We start from the raw sequence: 22,080 nt of genomic DNA on the forward strand, positions 1-22,080 counted from the left end.
AGCCTGTGGTTTTCTTTGAATTTCTTTTATTGTGTTAAATTTATTTTAGGGAGGTATTTATCCAAATGTTCCAGCATTTGTTTACACTTTTTGCTCCATATTTTGAACCAATCAATAGCAGTAAATATTATGCATATTTTTCAGTAGATTTTAAACACTTTCATTGTAGTAAACATTTCTGTTGGTTCTCTTAATGGAAGTCTTTGGACTGTCAAATAAAGCCAAACATATAATAGCAAAGAAAAGCATGGCTTCTTTAGGCTTAAAACCTACCTCTTTGAAAAAGCTTATTGTTACTAACTCTGTAGTTCCAGTTACTATCATAGACAGATAAATTATCATACTTAGGGGGTCGTCTAATCATTAGGTTAACATCTTAGTCATGCTGCTATAGGCCAAGGCTGCCGGGGCCCAGAAACATGATCACCTGACAGACCTCTGTCACCACAGTGGGTCATGGTTTCCTCTCCTCTCCTCTCCTCTCCTCTCCTCTCCTCTCCTCTCCTCTCCTCTCCTCTCCTCTCCTCTCCTCTCCTCATCAAGTAGACTAGTGAAGCTATTTCTTTTGTAGTTTTTCTGCTTCTCCCCCCCCCCTATTCATTTACAGGTATTGCTGCCTTTAGAGCTGCATAATGACCTCCGACCCCGCTGACCCACTCAACCGGTAACTCAATATAATGTATTTTTGTATGTATTTCTATGCTCTATGCCCATCCTCTCCTCTCCTCTCCTCTCCTCTCCTCTCCTCTCCTCTCCTCTCCTCTCCTCTCCTCTCCTCTCCTCTCCTCTCCTCTCCTCTCCTCTCCTCTCCTCTCCCCTGCCTGTCCTCCCCCTTCTCCTCTCTCTCTACTCAGCCCCCCCATCAGCAGGAGGGTCCCCCTACATGAGCCTGGTCCTGCTCAAGGTTTCTTCCTGTTAAAGGGGAGTTTTTCCTTGCCACTGTTGCTTGTCTGGGGTCAGGCCCTGGGATTCTGGAAAGTGCCTTGAAACAATTTTGATTGTAAAAGACGCTATATAAATAAAGATTGATTTGATTTGAAGAGGGGGTCAAACTCAGAACCTTCTTGCTGTAAGGCAACATACATTATACAGTCTGTTATATTTAAAAGGGTTTCTATCATAATATTCTCCTACATAAAAAAATGCCTGGGTAGAAATCATGGTATAACACCGTCACAATCTTCTGGGAAATAATTGTGTTTTTATAGTAAAAACCAGTAAATATGTTGATGACTGTGGATTGTTGGTTCTTTCCACATCTTTATTATTTAAATCATGCTTCAGGACTACACATTTATGTCAACATGTGACATGTGACGATGACATCACTTGTCATTAACAACGTCCATATGTTTTTCTGCACGTGATCCCGTGGGAGAATGAAACAACCATCTGTGTATTTTTCTCTTACTGTCGGATTTTCTTCCCTTCCGGTGTGCAAATGTGAGTCATGTAAGGCATTCCATTTAGAGTATGGATTTAGAGAAAGACATGACAAGTATTAAATAGAGATTCAGCCATTTTGTTTAAGAGGTAATATGATGGCAGTGGATTTGCAATGTTTGTTCCTTCCCTCCTGTCCCAAGGAAAACTGTTTTCTGTGAGGTCCAATTGGGCACAGAAAGCCATAGTTCTATTTATAGTTTATGAATTACCAAATATTGCTCAGACATCTGGTGACAAGGGCGTTCTGCTCTGGCACACTGCATGCACTCTGGGCACAGCTAGAGATACCAATCAAATTTCCTCATGCACAAAATTATGCATCGCTACGCTTGACCTTAACAGGTATACTCCAAGCATAAGGTTTAGGCAAAACTAGAAATTGATTTCTCCCTACAGCAGTTACAGTTTAAATGAAACAATATCCAGCTTGTATTTTACAGGCCTAAACTTAGCTTAATCTTTTGTTGTGTCCAAAATCACCCCCTATTTCCAATGTAGTGCACAAAATAAGATGAAAAGCATCAAAAGACAACAAACAACATTCTAGCATATATATATATATTCAATTTATACAGTTATATATCCATGGATGGATGGATGGATGGATGGATGGACAGTTATATATGCCTATAATGTCATGTACATAGCCTTATTTTATAATTGTCCATTTTCCTTCCTTTTTATTAATGTTTAAGGGCAGTTGGCAAACCAGCTTAATTGTACAAGAGATTGTATTCACACATCTTCCAAAGCAATGTGCAATTACTCGTAGTGAAAGAGGGAGGTGTCCAATCAGGTTCCAGAGGTGGTCTGTGCTACTCCGGGTTAGGGGTCCAACTCACCCCTGGACTAGACTATCAACTGGAGAATGACTCAGTTTTGTAGATAGTGTGATTTGCTCAAACATCTGGAAAATAGCACAAGTAGCTTTACTGCCCCTTTGCATTGAATGAAGCCAACATAGTTGCTTCAGTAGTTATCAGGATGTGTCCCAGAGCATCTGGATAGGTGTTTCGGAGGTCACGAGCTGGGAACAGAGTGATGTCAATTGGTAGAGAATATACGTATCTGCCACCTGGATGGCAACTCAGATTCCCAAGAAGAGGTGGTCGGGGTTTCCAGCTGGGACAACTGCTTCTGAAAGTGTTTAATTTTTGAAGGAATTCTTGTTATTGTCATAAGAAAATATAGACGGTAATATTATTTTCGAAAAGCAGTGTCGCTCCTTGCAGCTGTGCTATGCAAACTATGGCTGTTCAGTGTTCCCTGACTTTTAAACATAAGGGTTTTGATTCATGGAAAAATATTACATTTTTAATACTATATACTGCCAATGTTGCTAGATATAAGATATCTGATTTGTGCAATGTGCACTCTGTGTGATGTGAGATAGTTTGACAAGGCTAAGTTAATTCATTAGCGAAGAAAATTTGGTTACAGATCCTCCTTTTTAGATAAAAAGCTTTATTTAAATTTGCCTCTCTGCTAACACACAACATTAAAGCAGGGCAGACTGTAACAAAGATTGCGCTGTTCTTCAGCCATTGTATTAGATTAATATGTTTTAAGCTATAACATACACACTCTAGCATTTTATTTTAAGTAAATACATGTGACTTATTTCATACATGGATTATTATTCACAAAATACAATAATTCTAAGATGCTGCTACCATATTTCAAAATGTCTTATCAGGTAACACTGAATACTGTAGACCTGCTATAAACATGAGACAGATGACATAAATGAGCTGATAGTGTGAGGAAAGTTTAGCAGTTTGCTAGAAGTGTTATCAGTTGTCTGAATTAATATGTTCTTTGTGTTTAAAATCTTAATTTCTAAATTGAAAATGACAGCGTAGTATATACAGTATACCATTAGTACCTCTGGCCATCTGAAAGAAGACTGATTAAAATGTTTACAGGCCAGTCACAGCCTTTTTTAAACAAGACAGTAAATTTTATTAGGAATCTTTCACACACTAAGTGTGTTTTAATGGACAAACTTTGTTGAGTCAGTCCATCAAATTGGGTCAGCTTTGCACACTACGGAATCAGTTTATTAACAGTTATTCCTCTAGATGGTCAAATAGTTGTCACCTGGCACATGTTGGTTCATGTAGTCAACCCATCTGTGTTAAAGGGCAGTTGTGAATAACTGAACATTGATAGATGAATTACCAAGTATACGATTTTTTAAAAAACCTCAATCCATCCACCTCCAGTTGCTCATTGTCTTTTCTTTTCAAAAAGGTTGCTGTTGCCTACTGTATGCATGCAGCTGCGAGGTGAGAGAAATGACTACTCCCTGGAGAGCTTGTTTGTCCATCACTGGTCACGCACACAATTCACCCACACACTCATAACTACAGATAACAATATTAGCATTAAGCCTGCTTGGTCTCAATTGTTTTTTTTCCATATTATGTGTATGTTTCTCTGTCAGATTGATGTAAGTCAATGTGTTCCCTGTTTGTCTCCGTTTTTTTTTTTTGTATCTTCTCTATTAATCCTGGGTTATCTTGCCTTAGCTCTCTTTCCCCTGTTTCATGTCATACTTATCCTCAGTTATGTCCAATGCATGGAAATATTCACCCTGAGTGGCTTTAATGTTTCAGATGGGGCTGATTTCGGAGTGACACACACATCTTCAGTGTCCTAGTACCTTATGTATGCAAGGGAGCAACAGGTTGACTTGGTTAGGGGCACTGAACTTTTTCACAATGCTGCCATCTGTCCTCTCTCGACAATCGGAGAACATACTAAAGAGGAGGAAGCATTCACCGGAATATAAATTAGGCTTGTTCATGAGGACTTTTCACATCACATCAACGAGTCATTGCTCATAATCATGCTGATGGGGAACACTAATAACAGGGGCTGCAAGTGTATGCTTAAACTGGATTGTGTAGACTGGCTATGGCTTCATGCATATTCAGAAACATGTATAAGCAGTTGAATGTGCTGTTTCTGTCCATTACAGTTACTTATGTGGCCACACAAACAATCACTTCCTTACTCCACTTTAAACCATAGACACAGTGAAATTGTGCAAGATACAGTAGTCTATTACGGAGGCTGAGGAAAAGCTTGAGGTACACATATCGCAGGAAGATAGAACATCATGGAAGCAATGGAGAGCTGTGAAAGCGCGCATACCTGTGTAGCTATGGCTGTGAAGCGTGATTCTCCATGCACGTGTGAGCTTAAAGGTGTTAATCAATGGCTATATGTGTTGTGCTGAGGATACTAATGGAAGTGTGATTCATGCATGTATGCACGTACCACACTCTCTCTTTCTGCCTCGCTCACTCCCTTTCTTTCGATATATTTCTTCCTCTCTCTACCCCTGCCCACTCTTTAAAGTGCATGAAGAGCAGCGAGTGTGTGGGAGTAGCAAGGTGAGACTCAGATATAGAATTAAGCGTGTGTTATTACTACTTGGACATTACTTACAGGCTGCAAGCTGATGGCAGCATCCCTTACTCTCTAACCTTGTTTTAAATTAAACCAACATGTAAACACCAACATACTACTTAAATATGTGTTTTTTACCGCATGAAGAATGAAAAAAAGAAACTGCCAACTTGTGTAGTATTTCAAATTGATAAAATCTACCTCACAATGATTTTTGTTTAGCAAGTCAGATTCCTCTACTTTGATTAAGGCTACGTTTTCTCTGCTCACTCTCATTTCAAGTCAGCTGATGTGGGATACTTTTCCATTTGTTTCTTAATAGTATTTTTCGAACATACAGATAAAAACAAAGAAACTCAGTATCTTTTAGGGTTAAGTAACACCTAACCCTTCCGCCCTCACTTATCTCGTTACCATAACATAAATGCAATCAATTACCAGTATCTCAAAATTAGCATAAAGTTCTCCATCTATCCCTCCATCTACTCCCGCTACTCCTGGTACTGGGTTGCGGGGGCAGTGGTCTGGGCAGGGACGCCCTGAAGACTGTACGTGGCTCCGAGGCCAGTCGAGTCACATAGTCACTCCAGCATGTCGTGGATCTTCCCTGCGATCTCGTCCTGGTGGGACATGTCTGAAACACCTCCTGAGGGGGGTGTCCAGGGGGCATCGAATAAGGAGCCAGCAAGACATATTCATCTGTGAAAAGTAGAGATGAAACCTAGTGGTTCCCACTGGAATCCCTCCAGAGCCTGGTTATACCTAGAAAATTCTGTCCATAAAAATAATGTACAGAACTGGAAATCTGTACATCATTTTGCCAGAGTTCTAGAGGCACCATGATCAGGTCTAACTTCATGCTGGCAATGTGCACCAAGCTCCTGCCAGGTTGTACAGGGATCACTTCCACAACTGCATGATCTGCTGCACACTTGGCCTTCTGGTACCTGTCAGCTCAAGGCTTGATCAGACTCCTTCCTTAGCTTGATGGCATGCCTTACTTCCGGTGTCTACCACTGGTTTGGGGGATATAACCATGACTGGTATCTGAGACCTTAAAGCCATACCTCTGAAGAGAAGACCTGCTGTTGGTTGCATTGTAATGATTGCTGGAAAAGATATTCTACGTCAGTAAGCAGAAAGCTGGCGTTTCCATGACTTAGTACAGATCAAGCTGCTGAGGAGCAAGTAAGAGTATAAAACAATGGCACTTCCAGTCTGAAATGAAAGTTAGATGACATGTGATGTTTTTTTTACCCTGACTGAAATAAAAGGAAAGAAAAGATGACTTTAAAGACAAAAGTGAAAGAAAGTGATATCAGCTTGTACCATTTTACACTCATGCATTGAAAACATACTTCAAAATGGCTGCCTGAGGTTTCCTTCAAGTTTGTGTTTACATAATGAGCCAATGATTGTTCCATTTATCTATGTGGGTGTGTGGTGTGTGTGTGTGTGTGTGTGTGTGGGGGGGGGGGGGGGGCAGCTCATGCAGCACCATCTATTGCCCGCTCACTTATATATCTCCCCCTAGAGCTCACTTTCCCTTCATTGTCCATATTCTTATCTTTTCTTCTATCCTCCTCTTTTTTCATCCCTCTGCAGCCTGACTGTCTTTTCTTTCATTCCCATCTGCAGTTATTTTCTGTCTTTTCTTTCTGGTTCTGGTCTCTTCTGTTTCCTCTTCATCCCCTTTCTTTCTGTCTGTCTTTCTTATTATCATGAGGGACAAAGGCATTTGATTCTTCTTCTTTCTTCACAGCTGTCAGCCTTGCTATAGGAGAGAGTTAATTTCACACTTAATGCATGCTTTAATTAAAAGAGGATGGGATTGGGGTATGATTGGGGTTCGATACAGCCACATATACAAAGTAACGGATTAAATATACTTCAATATTTGAAAGGTGTACTTCCTGGCATATGTCTTAAGTTAAACATACTTTGCGACAGATGTGATTAAATTATTTTTATGTGTATGTGTATTTCTTCGGCTGTGCATGTTTACTGTCTCTTCTCATTTATTAACAAAATGACTGTACCTTTGGCTGGGGGTCATAATAACAAATCAATGCATAAAGCACTAGACACACACCTGACAACAATCCGTATGCACAAAAGCATATAATAACCTTTGTTAGAATACTGAGATATGGATGACAGTGGGTACACCCTCAGATATCACCCCATTTAGTGCACATAGCCGCAAAATGCTGACCTATAAATGATGTGGTTGTTGTAGATTTGGTTTTTGTGTTTTCTCTCTCCTCTTCCCTCTCCCTTTTCTTCATTCCTTGCAGTATGTGGCAGAAGGCGTGGCTTATTTTTTCCCTTTGTTCCCCGAGTGGCAGGTGAGGCCTGGTTTCTATTCAGCTCATGAACCTCACCATAAAAGCTCTGTCGTCACTATTGTACTTTGCCAGATAATTCTGTCTTGTTTGGTAGTGCCTTAGTTTCAATTTTTTATTTATTTTTTTTGTTATTATCTGTGTGCTTTTCCCCAGCAGCTGTAACTGTATTTTTGCCTTACAGCAACAAGCTTGTCTTTTTTCCTTCTTTTCAGTGTGTGCCTCACCCCTGCCACAGCTAACTATGTTTTTTTTAGCCCTGTTCACGCGTGGCTTGCCAACCTTCTGCTAACTTTTTTATTTTTTTTAATATTCCAGCATTTGTCTACAATATATTCTGGTCCAGACCGATGAAACACATTGAAACAGTGTTCTCTCTCTCTAAAAAATCAGTCTCTTCTGGCCAATGATCAAAATTGTAAACTTTCTTGTCCATATGAGTTACAGGATCACAAAAAAACCCAATAATTTGTTAATCTTTTTGGCTTTGTATTTATTATCTTCCCTTATATATAGTGGCTATTGTCATTATTTTATGATATTAAAAACCTCCTGTTAGGTATTGGTTATCCAATGACTAAAGGTGGAGTTTCCATTTGACAACTACTAGCAAGACTTGAATCCCCCCTCATGAATCCCTCCTTCCTTGAGTCTCTCACCAAAGCCACGCCCCTCACTTATGTGCACGTGAGCTATACCCAAACACTGCTACCACCAAGGTGAGCAATGCCGCAAAGAATCAAGATGATGTTTATGAAGAGTAAAGATGCAATAATATTCCAGAACCTCATACCCATAGGAGAATAGACACCTATTAGGCAGTGACAGGGAAATATTTAAGATAGCTAGAGAATATCTTCATTCAGGAATTGATAAAGATCAAGGGTTTGGAGAGAGAGGAGGTATATAAAGAATCTTCAGATGTGCCTCATCAGATAGAAGTCTCAGATCTCACCACACCAAGTCTTCAGTTCATCCTCTAAGCAACTCCAAGGTCACATACGTTCAAGCCAGCACTCTGCTCAGGAGTACTCTGACAGGAAGCTGCTGTTAGAGTTGCCGCCAAAGAAATTGCAATACAGGTTCTGTTCAAGAAAGAACCACATATCAAATACCTGGAACAACTGGAGGTTGAAAATGCAGAGAGGCAATTGGTGTTCAAGGCCAAACACAGAGAAGTGGAATGACTAGGAATGTTAAGAGGTTAAAGGCTGCCAAGGCACAACAAAAAGTATATGAGCAGAGAGAATGCTTTGATGATGAAATATACAAGCTTCTCCAATAAAATGTTATAGAAGAAAGGGAAGAAATCAATTGGGAAGGTAACCTGCCACAGCATTACCTCCTGCCACCACCTAAAACCCTGCTATGTGAAGAAGAAAAGCAAAGCAGTGCTTGTGAGAGTGTTTGCCGAGTCCATCAATGCTAGCCACCTCCCTGACCAACAATCTGACCAACAATATTCGATGATGATCCACTGAGATTTAAGGACCGGACTGGACTTTGTTAAGTTCCTCATGTGTAAAGCTAGAATTGCTTATAACCCAATAACATCTTTCTGAGCTCTAAAACCATGCGAAAGTGAGAAGCACGGGGTTTCGACTAACAGAGGTCCAGGAGCAACGGTCCTAACAACAGTTGGATGAAAGGACTGTCACAAGCTGTGCATTCCATGAGAAGACTGTTCACAGCCACTCATAGGACTGAAAGTTTTTAGGGTTCCATAATGTCCCTCTCCCCCAGCCTTTATGAGTGTTGTCTCTACATCTGTGTGTGTTTCGTTAGGTCAGAGACGTTACCTTGGATTTCTCCCACCAGGTTTCTACACACCTGCAGCTCATTCCAGGCTAACCTACATATCCTCTCATCAGGATTAACAGACTGGTTCGTTCGTTCGTTCGTTCATTCATTTATTCATCCATTTGTCGCCAATTTGTTATTAAAACAAGTGGTAATGCTCTGGATGGGGGGGGGGGGGGGGGGACGCATTAGACGCATGAATCGTGTCAGATTGAAAATAATCCAGTCTGTTTCGGGCTTGAAAAGGCTATTGAAATCTGGCTGAATGTCTGAGGTGGCTATGCGATGGACAGCTGAGAGGTGGTCATTGGTGATAGAGGATCTGCATTTGGATTTGTTGACCTTCATCCCTGAGAATGCCTGTTCGCTTACATAGGTAAACCCAGAGAGGAATCCTCTGAGCAGTGAAACTGACCCGAAGTGCTCTGCCAGAAGTGTGTCAGACCGGTCAATGAGTTCCATCTTCCACACTACAGTTGAAGAGAGGAGAAACCGTGTACATTTCACTTGCAAGATTTTTGAAATCTTGAAACATAAAGCCTTTCAATATAAAAGCTGCACAGTTGTATTACACGGAGGACGTGAATACAGTATATTTAAATTTATGTTGTAATTTATGATTGGCCTCACATGGGCTGGCCTTTTTGAAGGATGATGGAACCACTTTAAATACCACATAACAAGTCAAAAATAGCAGGGGTTGTATTACATTTTAAGAAATCAGTTATTGGTTTGGTGGGAGTGTAATGTCTATGTGTGGATGTGTGTACACATCACATATCATATCAATCAATCAATCTTTATTTATATAGCATCCGTTACAATCAAGATTGTCTCTAGGTGCTTTACAGAATCTCAGGGCCTGACCCCCAACAAGCAACAGTGGCAAGGAAAAACTCCCCTTCAACAGGAAGAAACCTTGAGCAGGACCAGGCTCATATAGGGGGACCCTCCTGCTGATGGCCGGCTGGGTAGAGAGAGAGGAGAAGGGAGAGGATAGGTAGAGAAGAGAATAGGCAGAGATCAGGGAAATACATCATAACAAGGAAACAGTCTGGCCTTTCTGGACTGCGCAGTCAAGATCACTGAGGACAGAAATCTCACCATCGAAGTCTACAGAAAACCTACACATACCGACCAGTACCTCCAGTTTGACTCTCACCACCCACTGGAACACAAGTTGGGAGTGATCAGAACTCTCCAACACCGGGCCAGAGAAATACCCACCACATCCCAAGGCAGAAAGAAGGAACAGGACCACATTAAGACAGCTCTCAAAACATGTGGCTACCCAGACTGGGCCTTCACCAAAACCTCAAGAAAGTGAGACCTCAGCAAAGGAGAGGAGGAGAGAAACAAACGCCACAGCGTTTCCATCCCCTACCTGTCTGGAGTCTCGGAGAAGTTTAGGAGGATCCTCCAGAAACACGACATACCGGTTCATTTCAAACCCAGCAACACTCTCAGACAGAGGTTAGTACACCCAAAGGACAAGACACCAAGACCCAAACAAAGTAATGTTGTTTATGCTGTACAGTGCCAGGAGAAATGCAAGGAACTGTACATTGGGGAAACCAAACAACCTCTCCACAGAAGAATGGCACAACACAGACATGTCACCTCTTCGGGTCAGGATTCAGCAGTCCACTTACACTTAAAGGAGAGTGGGCACTCCTTCGAGGACAGCCAAGTAAGGATACTGGCCAGAGAAGACCGCTGGTTTGAAAGGGGTGTCAAGGAAGCTATCCATGTTAAATTGGAGAAACCATCCTTAAACAGAGGTGGTGGCCTGAGGCACTTCCTATCACCCACATACAATGCAGTCCTCTACTCCTTCCAACAGCAAAACAAACATTCACACCATTCCAGGAGACCCAGTGACTCATCACCATGTGACCCAGCAGACAAAGGGGAGACACCTCAACAGAAACTAGGTGAACGACCCGACCAACGACCCTGCTAACGACTCTCAGGTGACCACCCAGATCATTAGCATGCAAATGGTCCACAGGGGCTATATATTTTCAAGCTCTCTCCCCAGCGATTTCAGAACTGAAGAAGCCTTCTGGATAGAAGGTGAAACGTCTTCAAGAGAAGAAACCCAGTCCAGTTGACAGAGAAAACTACCTTGGATACAATGACCTGGATGACTGAGAATTTACACAGACATCATAACAAGCTGTCATTTAAACGGAACCTGTTCCAGGGTCTAAGGAAAAAAAGGTGTCACAACTGTACAAATTATACAGCTTTCAAAAGAAAACAAGATTTTGTGATTGTTGTTTGTTTCTTTTGTAATGAAAAAGTAAATATACAGTGACTAGGAATAATCAGATTTTCTGATCTCCCCTCAAAGGACAAAGGTTGGTGATGTCATTACATTGTACTTACATCCTAAAAATATTAAATACACTTTTTATTGTCAAACATGGACATAAGCTGCAAGAATATATTCTTTTCTTTAAAATGAACTGCACATCAGGCATACATTTGAAAATCCTCAGGAAGAGGCGTGCTGATTCCAATTAGCAGTCTGTTGTTTCACACTGTGGGTGCTAGAGCTTATTATTCCTAGTATGAAGAGAGTCTGAGGAGCACTGTTCTGCAGCCCCCACTGCGCAATCAACCTCTATGACTCTTTTGTACCCAGCAAGCACTGATTGCCACATTCAACTGGCACTATTCTCACTCTGAGGTGTTCCTGAGATATACCTCATTTGTTAGGACTGTCTCTGATACCTGTAAGACAAGATAGAAAATTGCCTAATATAAATAGGGATGTCATGGAAACACTGAGAACTGTTAAGTTGACATGAAAAAGGGAAGTGGAATCATAACTTAGGACATAGTTATTATTGTTGTAGTGTAGGATGTAACTGAATGTTGATTAAAAACTTTGGGATTAGAGTGAAGGATTAAATGGATGTGAGCTTTGCTATCTCACTGTGCATCATGTCACTGGGAGAATAACCATGTACTGTAACAGAAGCCTCTTGATTGTGAGTGCGCAATTTCCATTTTTCAAATACATCTTTACATGTATTGGGAAGGAAGCTGCCATTATCAACAAAGTGGTTCACTTCAGGAGAGCCTTAACCATTGCACTCATCATTGTGCTGACGTCTGTGTATTTATGTACGTAGGAATCCCATCATTTCTGGTTGTTGGGGATTGCATTCTTACTCTCTCCTGTACTTGCTTCACCCGAGCGGTGTGAAATAGAGATACCACAACTCTTTCCTGCCTGTGGTTGGGAGCCTTGACAATAAACACATCTGGACACATAAAACCCCTATGCCCCAAACCATTCCGCTTAGATAAGATCCCCATTTTCTCTTTCAATACATTAATTTACCACACAATTACTTATTTACACACTACATACCTTCTTCAGAATAGACACCACACTGGAGATATTCCTGCTGAACTTTGGACAGTTGTGTATTTATCATTTGTCATTTTTTTGTTTTCCTTGGTTATCTGAACACTGAAGATGCTGATATATATTTTAGACTATAGAGAGAATGAAATATAAAATGTAAAAAAAATGTATGTAACAGAAGATCAATTTTTTTAAAAGTCAAAGCAGCAGCGCAAAAATTTGTCTGAAACTGAAATAGTGCCTGTACAATGACATAGCATCCATCTGCTATATTCTGCTTATCAGTCTGGTGGTAAGGGAAAAAAGCTATTTCAGACTCTGGTAGTCCTGCATCAAATCCTCCTGAACCTTTTCACAGAGGCCAGCAGGGCAAACTGTAGCGGCAGTGTGAGTCATCACGGTTGATATTCCTCGTTTGGCTCACACAGAACTTGGATGCAATGTCCTAAATGGGGAAGAGAGGTCACTGTGATCCTCTCTGCTGTCCTCACAGCCCACCTCAAATTTCTCCAGTCAGGGGCCCTACAACCTCCAAACCACACAGACACAGTCGGACAGGATGTTGCTCGTGTCAAAGGCGTTTAAGATGGGTGGGGTCAGGTGGGATCTCTTCATATGCCACACTGCAGGTGCTGTGGGGCCTGCTTCACCAGTGGTGTGGTGTTCACAGACCAGGTTAGGGTGTCTGAAATGTGCACCCCCAGAAACTTGGTGTTGTAAATGACATCCACAACTGTGTTGTTGATGAGTAGAGGAAAAAGCTGGTGGTCTTGTGATGTGAATTAAGTAGAGGCACTTGAAAGAATTATAATTAATGTGAATACATATGTGTGACTGTAGTCCACCTTCTGTGTACAAATGAGCCTAAAATGATTCAGACAGAAAATTATATCTTGAGGCAGAATTTTTAAAAAGGGAGTGAAATAAAGAGGAATGGAGTCTTGATGCATCCTGAGATCTATGGGATGTTACTGAGTTGAATGGGTCACACCAAATCGCTCTTTCTGGGATTACAGTAGCGTTACAATGCTAGAAGGTCCCATGGCTCAGAAAAAAGGGTTAGAGGTGATGAGCAGTGCTCCATTTAGCAATCTAACAATGATGAATGAGAAGAGTGAGGGATGAAAAGGATGAGGGCACTGCTGTGCATGTAGGGAATCAGGCTCTTTGGAACTGAAAATAATGGTAATGGGTTGTAATGGGAAGAAACACAGGTGGAGTAGAAGGGGCACACAGGTTGTTATTTGTCACTGCATTAGTGCATTAGTAACTAAATATATAATGTTTAGTTGTAAAACACTATATATACAGTATGTATGTATGTATATATATGTGTGTGTGTGTGTGTGTGTGTATATATACACACACACACATTATGAAGTATATGTGTATATATATATATATATATATATATATATATATACACATCCTAACTTAAAAGATACATCTCATAGGGTGTTTCGGGTCTCACAACATCATACACCCTCGCCCAGGCGACCCAGCCGGGGTGATCAAGACCCGGCTTGTGTCCCAGTAGCAACCCACGGATCTGCCCTTTTCAGCCACATCCACCTCGTGGCTTTCTCTGCAGCTTCACTTGCAGATTTAATGGCCCTCTTTTTGGCTGGCCCTGTGACTCCCAATCGGCCAAAGACTTTACAGAGGGAGAGTCCTGCAAAGCCTCGACAGCCAACTTCTATGGGCTCGTAGAAGGTCCTCCAGCCCCTGCCCCTGCAGTCCTCCACCAGCTCCTGATACTTGGCACGTTTCCTTTCATTGGTTTCCTCAATCCGCTCTTCCCAGGGCACTGTAAGCTCCAGCATGATCAGGTATTTCGAAGCCTCTGAGATGATGATCATGTCTGGCCGTAGAGATGTTGTTACGATGTGCTGGGGGAATATCAGTTGTTTTCCCAGGTCAACGTGTAGTTGCCAATCAGGAGCTGTGTGGAGGAGTCCCGTTGTTATCTGTGGACCTGCACGAGGTCTCTCTCCAGCTTTTATGAAGGAGATTGCCTTCTTCGGAGCATGATGGTGTTTGCTGGTGCTAATTGTCAAGGCTATGCTCTCAGCCACTGCTTTGAGTACCTGGTCGTGGCGCCAGCGATAGCGACCATCAGCCAGGGACTTTGGGCAGCTGCTAAGGAGATGTTCCTCTTCTGGAGCAAAGGGAACAGGTGGGTGTCTCACTCTTTCCCCACGCATGGAGGTTTGCTGGGCTGGGGAGGGCATCGTAGACTGCCGCCACAAGGAACCGGACGCGGTGGAAGTCTGCCTGCATGATGTTTGACCAGGTAACTTTGCGCTGTAACGCGCTCTCCCACCTTGTCCATGCCCCTGCTGCCGGAGCCCACTGCCCTACCCACTTGCTCTTCCTCCACGCCTGCTCGGACCTCCTCCTGAAGTAGGTGGTTTCTCTCTTTGCCCCAGGCATGGCTGACTTGGGTATATATTTATATATATATGGTGTATACAGAATCCTTTTAAATATTCAAATCAAATCAATCTTTATTTATATAGCGTCTTTTACAATCAAAATTGTTTCAAGGTGCTTTCCAGAATCCCAGGGCCTAACCCCAGACAAGCAACAGTGGCAAGGAAAAACTCCCCTTTAACAGGAAGAAACCTTGAGCAGGACCAGGCTCGAGGACGTGCGAGAATTCGTGGCTGTGCGCAAAGCCTGTGCTCGGGGCAAGGCAACACCAAGCGCTGGCGGGACTCATAAAGCCCCTGTCCATCCCCGGATGACCCTGGTCCCACATTGCCATGGACTTTGTCACGGGACTTCCACCGTCCAAGGGGAACACGGTCATCCTGACCATTGTGGACCAGTTCTCCAAGGCGGCTCATTTTATCGCGCTGTCAAAGCTTTCCCCCGCTGTGGAGACGGCCACCCTATTTGTTGACCAGGTTTTCCAGCTTAATGGAATTCCGGCCAACATAGTGTCTGACAGGGGGCTGCAATTCACCTCTCAGGTGTGGAGAGCCTTCGCTAAGGCCTCAGGAGCCTCCGTCAGTTTGTCCTCTGGGTATCATCCACAATCCAATGGTAAGGCCAAGAGGGCCAACCAGGACCTGGAGTTGGCCTTATGCTGCGTGGCCACCTGTAACCCATCGACCTGGAGCCAGCATCTCCCGTGGGTGGAGTACGCCCACAACACCCTCACTTGCTCCGCGACCGGATTGTCTTCGAGGCCTCCCTGGGCTATCAACCTGCACCGCGGACTCCTGCTCCTGGAGCAGGTGCCCTCCATACGGGAGTTCTTTCAGAGGGCCCACGAGACCTGAAAGGCAACTAGGTCAGCCGCTTCCCAGCCGGGTCAGTTGGTCTGGTTGTCCACCTGGAACATCCCGCTGGCAACCAGGTCCCGCAAGGTCACCCCTGCTTCATCGGTCCTTTCCCTGTTAACATAACATCATAAACCCCTCTGCCGTTCGGCTGACCTTGCCCAAATCAGTAAGGATTCACCCCATCTTCCATGTGTCCCAGCTAAAACCTGTGTCCACCAGCTCACCTGTGCTTTCCGTCTGTCTCTGACAGTGCGGTCTGCATTTGGGCCCAAACTATATTATCTCATTTTTCTTTTTATACTATTTAAAGGAGCTCCCTGCATATTATATCAAGTCCTATATCATCACATAGGTTTGTGTTGCTCTGACACTCCTCAAATTTATCAGCGAAGTCACCTTTGGCGACATTCCATCGATTTCAAACAAGGGAATTTCTGTAAAGGTAAATAAGGCAATAAACATATTGGCCCGAGCATGGAAACGTTCTGGAAGATTGGGTGAACACACACAGAGCAGGCGGCCGCGGTGTTTCTGCTGTACAAATCAGACTGAAGGCAAAAGCAATCGCCACCGCGATGAAAATGGAAGATTTTAGAGGTGGGCCATCGGGGAGTTTTAGATTGTTCATTGTTTCAGTAAAAAAGCATAAACAACGTAATTTGTGTGTAGCTGATACAAACGTATATTTCAAGGTAGCTGCATTACAGACACCGTTAGAAAAAAACATTTACCGGTAGAATATATTTGTTTATGTTGCTAAGCGGATTAAATCAAAAGAAAAGTTAAAAAATCCTGACGTGATGAAATTTGGATTTAAGGTCTCTGTATAAACATAAAAGTCAAAGGAGTGACTGTTGTTTATTACCTGTCTGTCACTCGTCAGTGACTCGTCTCTTATGGTAATAAAAACATATACCGGTACGGAATGTTTTCGATCTAATTTTTCATATTACTACGTGGGATACCTGCGGCTTCAAATCCGGTGCGGCTTGTATAAGTACAAAATTGATTTTCTTTCTAAAATGAGATTATGCGGTTTATAATCAGGTGCGCTCTGTAGTCCAGAAATTACGGTACATACAAAATAAAAAGACAAAGACCAAAGAGAGTAATGAATTCACATACAGTGGGAAGGACCAAGGACATTGTAAGGATTATTTTTTTTAATTTACAAATTCAATATCTTCAGTTTGTGATTAGCAGTTTTCTTTCCTGGTTTGTGTATTTTCCATTGAAATGGTTTAAAGAATATGAGGATGGTTATTTAAGGCCACAACCTCCAGCTCAGTGGATGTTGGTTACATGGAGAGCCAGAAGCACAACTTTTGTGCAGAGAAACCTAGTGGGAGATGGGGGGTAGGCTAATGAAAGTGGTCGGTTGTTGTAGTAAGTTTGGGAATGTTGTGAATGTTCACTGACCCTGGCAGATAGCAGATGAAAGAGGGAGGGTGTATTCAATCATACTAATCCCCAACCACCCTCCCCTCATTCTGCAGCTTCATATAATTTGCACACACACTCAAAGAGAAACAGAGAGCAGTCACAATCATTAGTGCTAGTGATAGTCAATGATACTGAAATCTTAGTCTCTCTTTCTTTCACAAACTATCTTTATTTTGGGTTTCAGCAGGAGAGAGAAAGCTATATGCCAGCTGCTGAACTTCCTTATAGGTCAGGCAAAAGTGGCCGTCTACATTAGGAAGAGGAACAAGATAGGCACATCGCTGAACTGCGATCTTCAGACCATCTTCTCTAGGATGGTCGAATAAAAACAGACTTTAATTTTTAGCGAGCAACGAACAATATTGAGGAGTTTAAGAGCACATGGTGCCTCAAAGATGAACTATGTCTGGTGGAGGATGAGGTGCTGGTCTTTGGAGGTCTCCTCAACTGAATGTTGTTGTTTTTTGTTTGGATAATGGTTTTGTTCTTGTAAAAATGACAAATTAAATTGAATTTTTGAAAAAAAAATCTTTCTTTCTTCTATACTTGGTTGATCTCTTGCATTCCTTTTGCCTGCACTTAAGTTGCGCTCTGAGATTTCCTTCTTTCCCAGTTCAGTTCCCTTTGTTTGTATGACTTCTCCTCTTCAAGTGGTCGTTTTGGTTCTATGCACAAGACTAAAAAGCCCCAAATACCAATCCTAATTGAAAGCAATTAATTTTAATTCATATAACATCTGTTACAATCCAAATTGTATCTCAGTACTGACCCCCAGATTGTATCGCTCTATTTTTGAAATGTAGATTTTAAATACACTCACTTTGATTGATTATATTACAACATTAAAATATGTGTCAAATAATGAGAAATATTACTTTCATCAGTCCGTTCATCTCCCAACCCCCTATCTAGGTGTGTGTCACAGCTGTAGCAGCTGCACTAGGTAAGTCCAGACACTCCTCTCCCCAGCCACTTACACCAAGATCTCTGGGGGAATCCAAAATCATTCCCTGCCAATCTGAGAGACATACTACTTCTGCGCCAGGGTCTCCTCTAGGATGGATATACCTAAAACATCTCAACTGGCTTCTCTCAATGCTAAGGAGGAGCAGATCTAATTTGAGCTGCTTTTTCTTCCTGTCCCTAAGACTTACTGCATCCTACAGATGAAACTTTCACCAACATTTGACGCCATACTTGTTTCCAATTCCACAGTTTATATTGTCTGTTAGTATAGTTTTATTGAAAAACCTAAGATGTTGATGATGTTGATGATGATTTATTTTAGCAGACATTGATTATTTCTACCTTTATTTAAAGTTTTGTTAATTTGTTTTTTTTACATTCTCATTTTTGCTGTTCACTTGTTAACTGAATTTAAGTTATTTCATATTTTATGATATTCTGAAATATTCTCAAATTTCTGACCTAAAGAAATAAAAAAAAAAGCAGCTGTTTGATTCTTTACACAAGCTTCTGCTCCAGTGCTTGTTGCCTTTACTCCTGTCATTCATACCCATGTCACTGAATAAGTAGCTTCCCCTCTTTTTCATATTTTGTTGATCTTATCTTTTTTTCCAGTAGCAGATGTTCTGTTTTTGCTCTCTCTTTCCATGTTTGACTTGCAATTACTTTGTAGCTGAAGTTTAGTCTTGGTGTTTCTGATTTTGTCTTGTCCTGTGATCATGAAAAGATTAAAAAACTTCACTGTTGTGGTATAACATTTTATAAGAACAGGGATCATACCACCATGTAAGTGAGGGTGAGATCCTACGGGAAAAAAATGTTTTATTTTACAAAAAAGTCATTATTATTCCCACAAAGGTTCCCCAGTCCTTAAATTGCAGTCAATGTTAATCCCACCATTAAAAGAGTGTAAACGCTATTTGCAATAAATCTTTCTGAGTTCAAATCAAGTTCTGCTCCTCAGCAGCCTTCAACTAAAATGGTGATAGTCCTCTTTGTATGCCCTCAGCTGGCTTAAAATGTCACTCTTCCTCATAGCTCAATCCTCCTTAAAATATCAAGGGAAAAATGCTCTTTTGAATTGTAGTGCTGGGCAAGTATTGACTCAATCCTCTTGGATATGTTCTAGCTCTAGCAGGTTTATGAGTGACAGTGGAAGCAGGTTACATGTACCTCATTAATGTTTTTTTAACATGCAATAAAATAGTTTTAAAATAGATATAGGTTCTTTACATTAGAGGCATTCATTTTGTGCTTTTTTTTTAAGTGGACGTGTAATGGATCAAAGAAATGGTATTTTACCTTGAAGGAAAGTATATTCTGTTCCTTTTTCATTTTGTTTTTTTCACAATCTCCAGTTAAAGAGCATGTAGCGGTGAAGTACTCACTGACAATAAACCACTTCTACTATTAGTATCAAAATGCACCACTGTAATGCTCCAGTTCTTCAGATAAGTGTAACCGAAACAGCTGAAGTCTTGTGACCAAAGCCCTGCAGTGGTTAGATAAACAGAAATCTAGCATTAGAGGTTTAAACATCAACAAAAGGCCGTTGTACTGCATTGATTGACTGCTGTACAATACGTCATCAGAGTAATATTCAACATTCCTCCCTTATCCAGAAGTATGAGAATGTGAGGCAGCACCTTGCCAAGAGCAGCTGGAAGACTACATCCTTGCCAGCAACCATCACAAGTCTGCCCTTTTCTCCTACCTTAATTCAATTCAATTCAATTCAATTCAATTCAATCTTTATTTATATGGCACTTTTCATACACTGGGTAGCACAAAGTGCCTCACAAAGGATAAAAACAACAAAGAGAAACAAGAGAATCAAGAAAAAGGACACACACACAGATACACACACACATGCATACACACACTCAAACACCCACACCCACACACACAAACAAGCTGAGACATGGCTGGGCACCGAGACCTGAGGCGAAGGAGACGCCGCCTTTGGGGGCCCACCAGGCCGAGGGAGGTCACGGTCCGTGACCACAGGTGGTACCGCCACAAAGACCACCCCGACCCGGACAGACCGGAGGCTCCACACCAAAGCACAGAGCCCCCTAACCACCCAGGCCAGAGCCGTCCACGGGACAGCACCCCCAGCGGTAGACCGGAAACATCTCCCAGCCTGGCAGGCCCCCATGAGGAAACACCATGAGGAAACACTGGAGCTAAAAACTGAAGGACTAAAACAGTAAATGGGATAAAAGGTGTAAAAGCTAAAAAGTGAAAAAATAAGAACTGAGGGAGTAAAACAGTAAAAGTATCAAGTAAAATAAGGATAAGACATAAAAAAGCATAAGAACATTAAAAAAAATTAAAAATAATAAAAAAATCAATTAAAGGCCTGATTAAAAAGGTGTGTCTTGAGCCTCTTTTTAAAAATCTCAACAGTCTCTGCGGCCCTGAGGTTCCCCGGCAGGCTGTTCCACAGTCGGGGACCATAATAACAGAAGGCCGCTTCCCCGTGCGTTTTAGAGCTTATTTGTGGAACGGTTAAAAGGCCGGTGCCAGAGGACCTCAGAGTCCACGAGGGTTGATAGAATAAAAGCAGGTTGGATAAATAAGTCGGGCCAAGACCATTAAGACATTTAAAAACTAATGAAAGAACCTTAAAATCGATCCTGAAACGCACGGGTAGCCAATGCAGCGATTCTAAAACCGGTGTGAAAACCGGTATGTTAATGATGGAGAGCATGGGTAGTAGAGTAGAGCAGCACCCATATCAGGCAGTGGACAAGAAGACGCAGTTTTTTATCTTGGTTGCAAGTGGATCCCAAGTAGCTGAGCACAGGTGACCCACAGAGCATCACTTCACTCAGACAACTCTTTGGATCCATATCCAGGAGCAAGGAGAATAGGGCAGAAATAGCCCATGTCACCCACAAACTCCATCAGTATGAATGCCGACAAAGCTCTCCAAGGTCTGCTGGTGCACATAACATCATTCCTACAAAAAGAAGAGGAGAATGTGGATACTGAGGGTACCGCATGCACTCCAGTACTAATACACTCCCCTCTCCACCTGCTCACCAATGGCCATCCAAGACCACCTTAACCAGCAATGATGCAGGTATGCAAAAGTCTTCCATTGAAAATTGCTCCACAACAAATGTAATAGAGGGAGAAGCTTCAGCTGAGAGAATAAATGCCTGCAATAAGAAGTAAAAGATAATTAGCTGCATTTGCTCCAATACATCCAGTCCTTCTAAAGCAATCAGGCTCCCCTGTTCTATGGTCTCCTGTGGTGAGGTGATGCTCTGCCCAACAGAATCAGGCTCCCCTATTTTAAGGTCTCCTGTGGTGAAGTGATGCTCTGCCCAACAGAATCCCATACACTCCTTAGCCTTCCTTTATGTTTTCCACTGCATGCATGTGATTAAGAATATTAAAATCTGAATTCCTGTAATGAATATTTGATTGAATATATGATCAAACTAAATGTAAATGTGCATCCATTTTTGTGCATAATGTAGGCCATGCTCCACAACACTAGGTGTGATATTTACACGCACACACACACACACACACACTTCGTTATGCCTGGCTGTAGAAGTCACTGCAAACTTCACTCATAGGTGTGATAAGTCTCTCAAACATGGACACTCCTCTGCTGGGACCTCTGTGTTTTCATGTGTCTGTTTACCTGCCTTCTGTTATAAGCCTTCGCCCCCCCTCCTCCCTTATCCTCGCCGCTCTGGCTTCTAGCTTCTGCATGATGCAAATGAAAACGGATGTGACCTATATAGACTGCATGTATCTCCCTCCTGCTCTCACTCCAGTCTGCTCCAGCTTCCTGCAATTCAATGTGTGTGTGTGCATGCACGCGCGCGTGCGTGTGACTGGTGTAAGGGAAGTATGAATAATTCAGAAGATGCTTCAACACAACCTCCTTCAATAAAACCATCCCCCCATAATGAGTATTAATGACAACCATGCAGACAACCATGGAGGCAATCAAACAGTGCACATGGTG

At 42.1% G+C, this 22,080-nt stretch overlaps 1 non-coding gene across 1 annotated transcript; it reads left to right on the plus strand.

Moving 5' to 3' along the window:
• The first annotated feature begins 12,041 nt into the window (after positions 1 to 12,041).
• On the plus strand, positions 12,042 to 12,200 carry LOC115248927 (U1 spliceosomal RNA). Its single transcript, XR_003887656.1, has one exon. It is a non-coding gene; the product is annotated as a U1 spliceosomal RNA (small nuclear RNA).
• The last annotated feature ends 9,880 nt before the right edge of the window (positions 12,201 to 22,080 follow it).

This window comes from Takifugu rubripes, chromosome 2 (assembly GCF_901000725.2).
Source record: "Takifugu rubripes chromosome 2, fTakRub1.2, whole genome shotgun sequence".
NCBI lineage: Eukaryota > Metazoa > Chordata > Actinopteri > Tetraodontiformes > Tetraodontidae > Takifugu > Takifugu rubripes.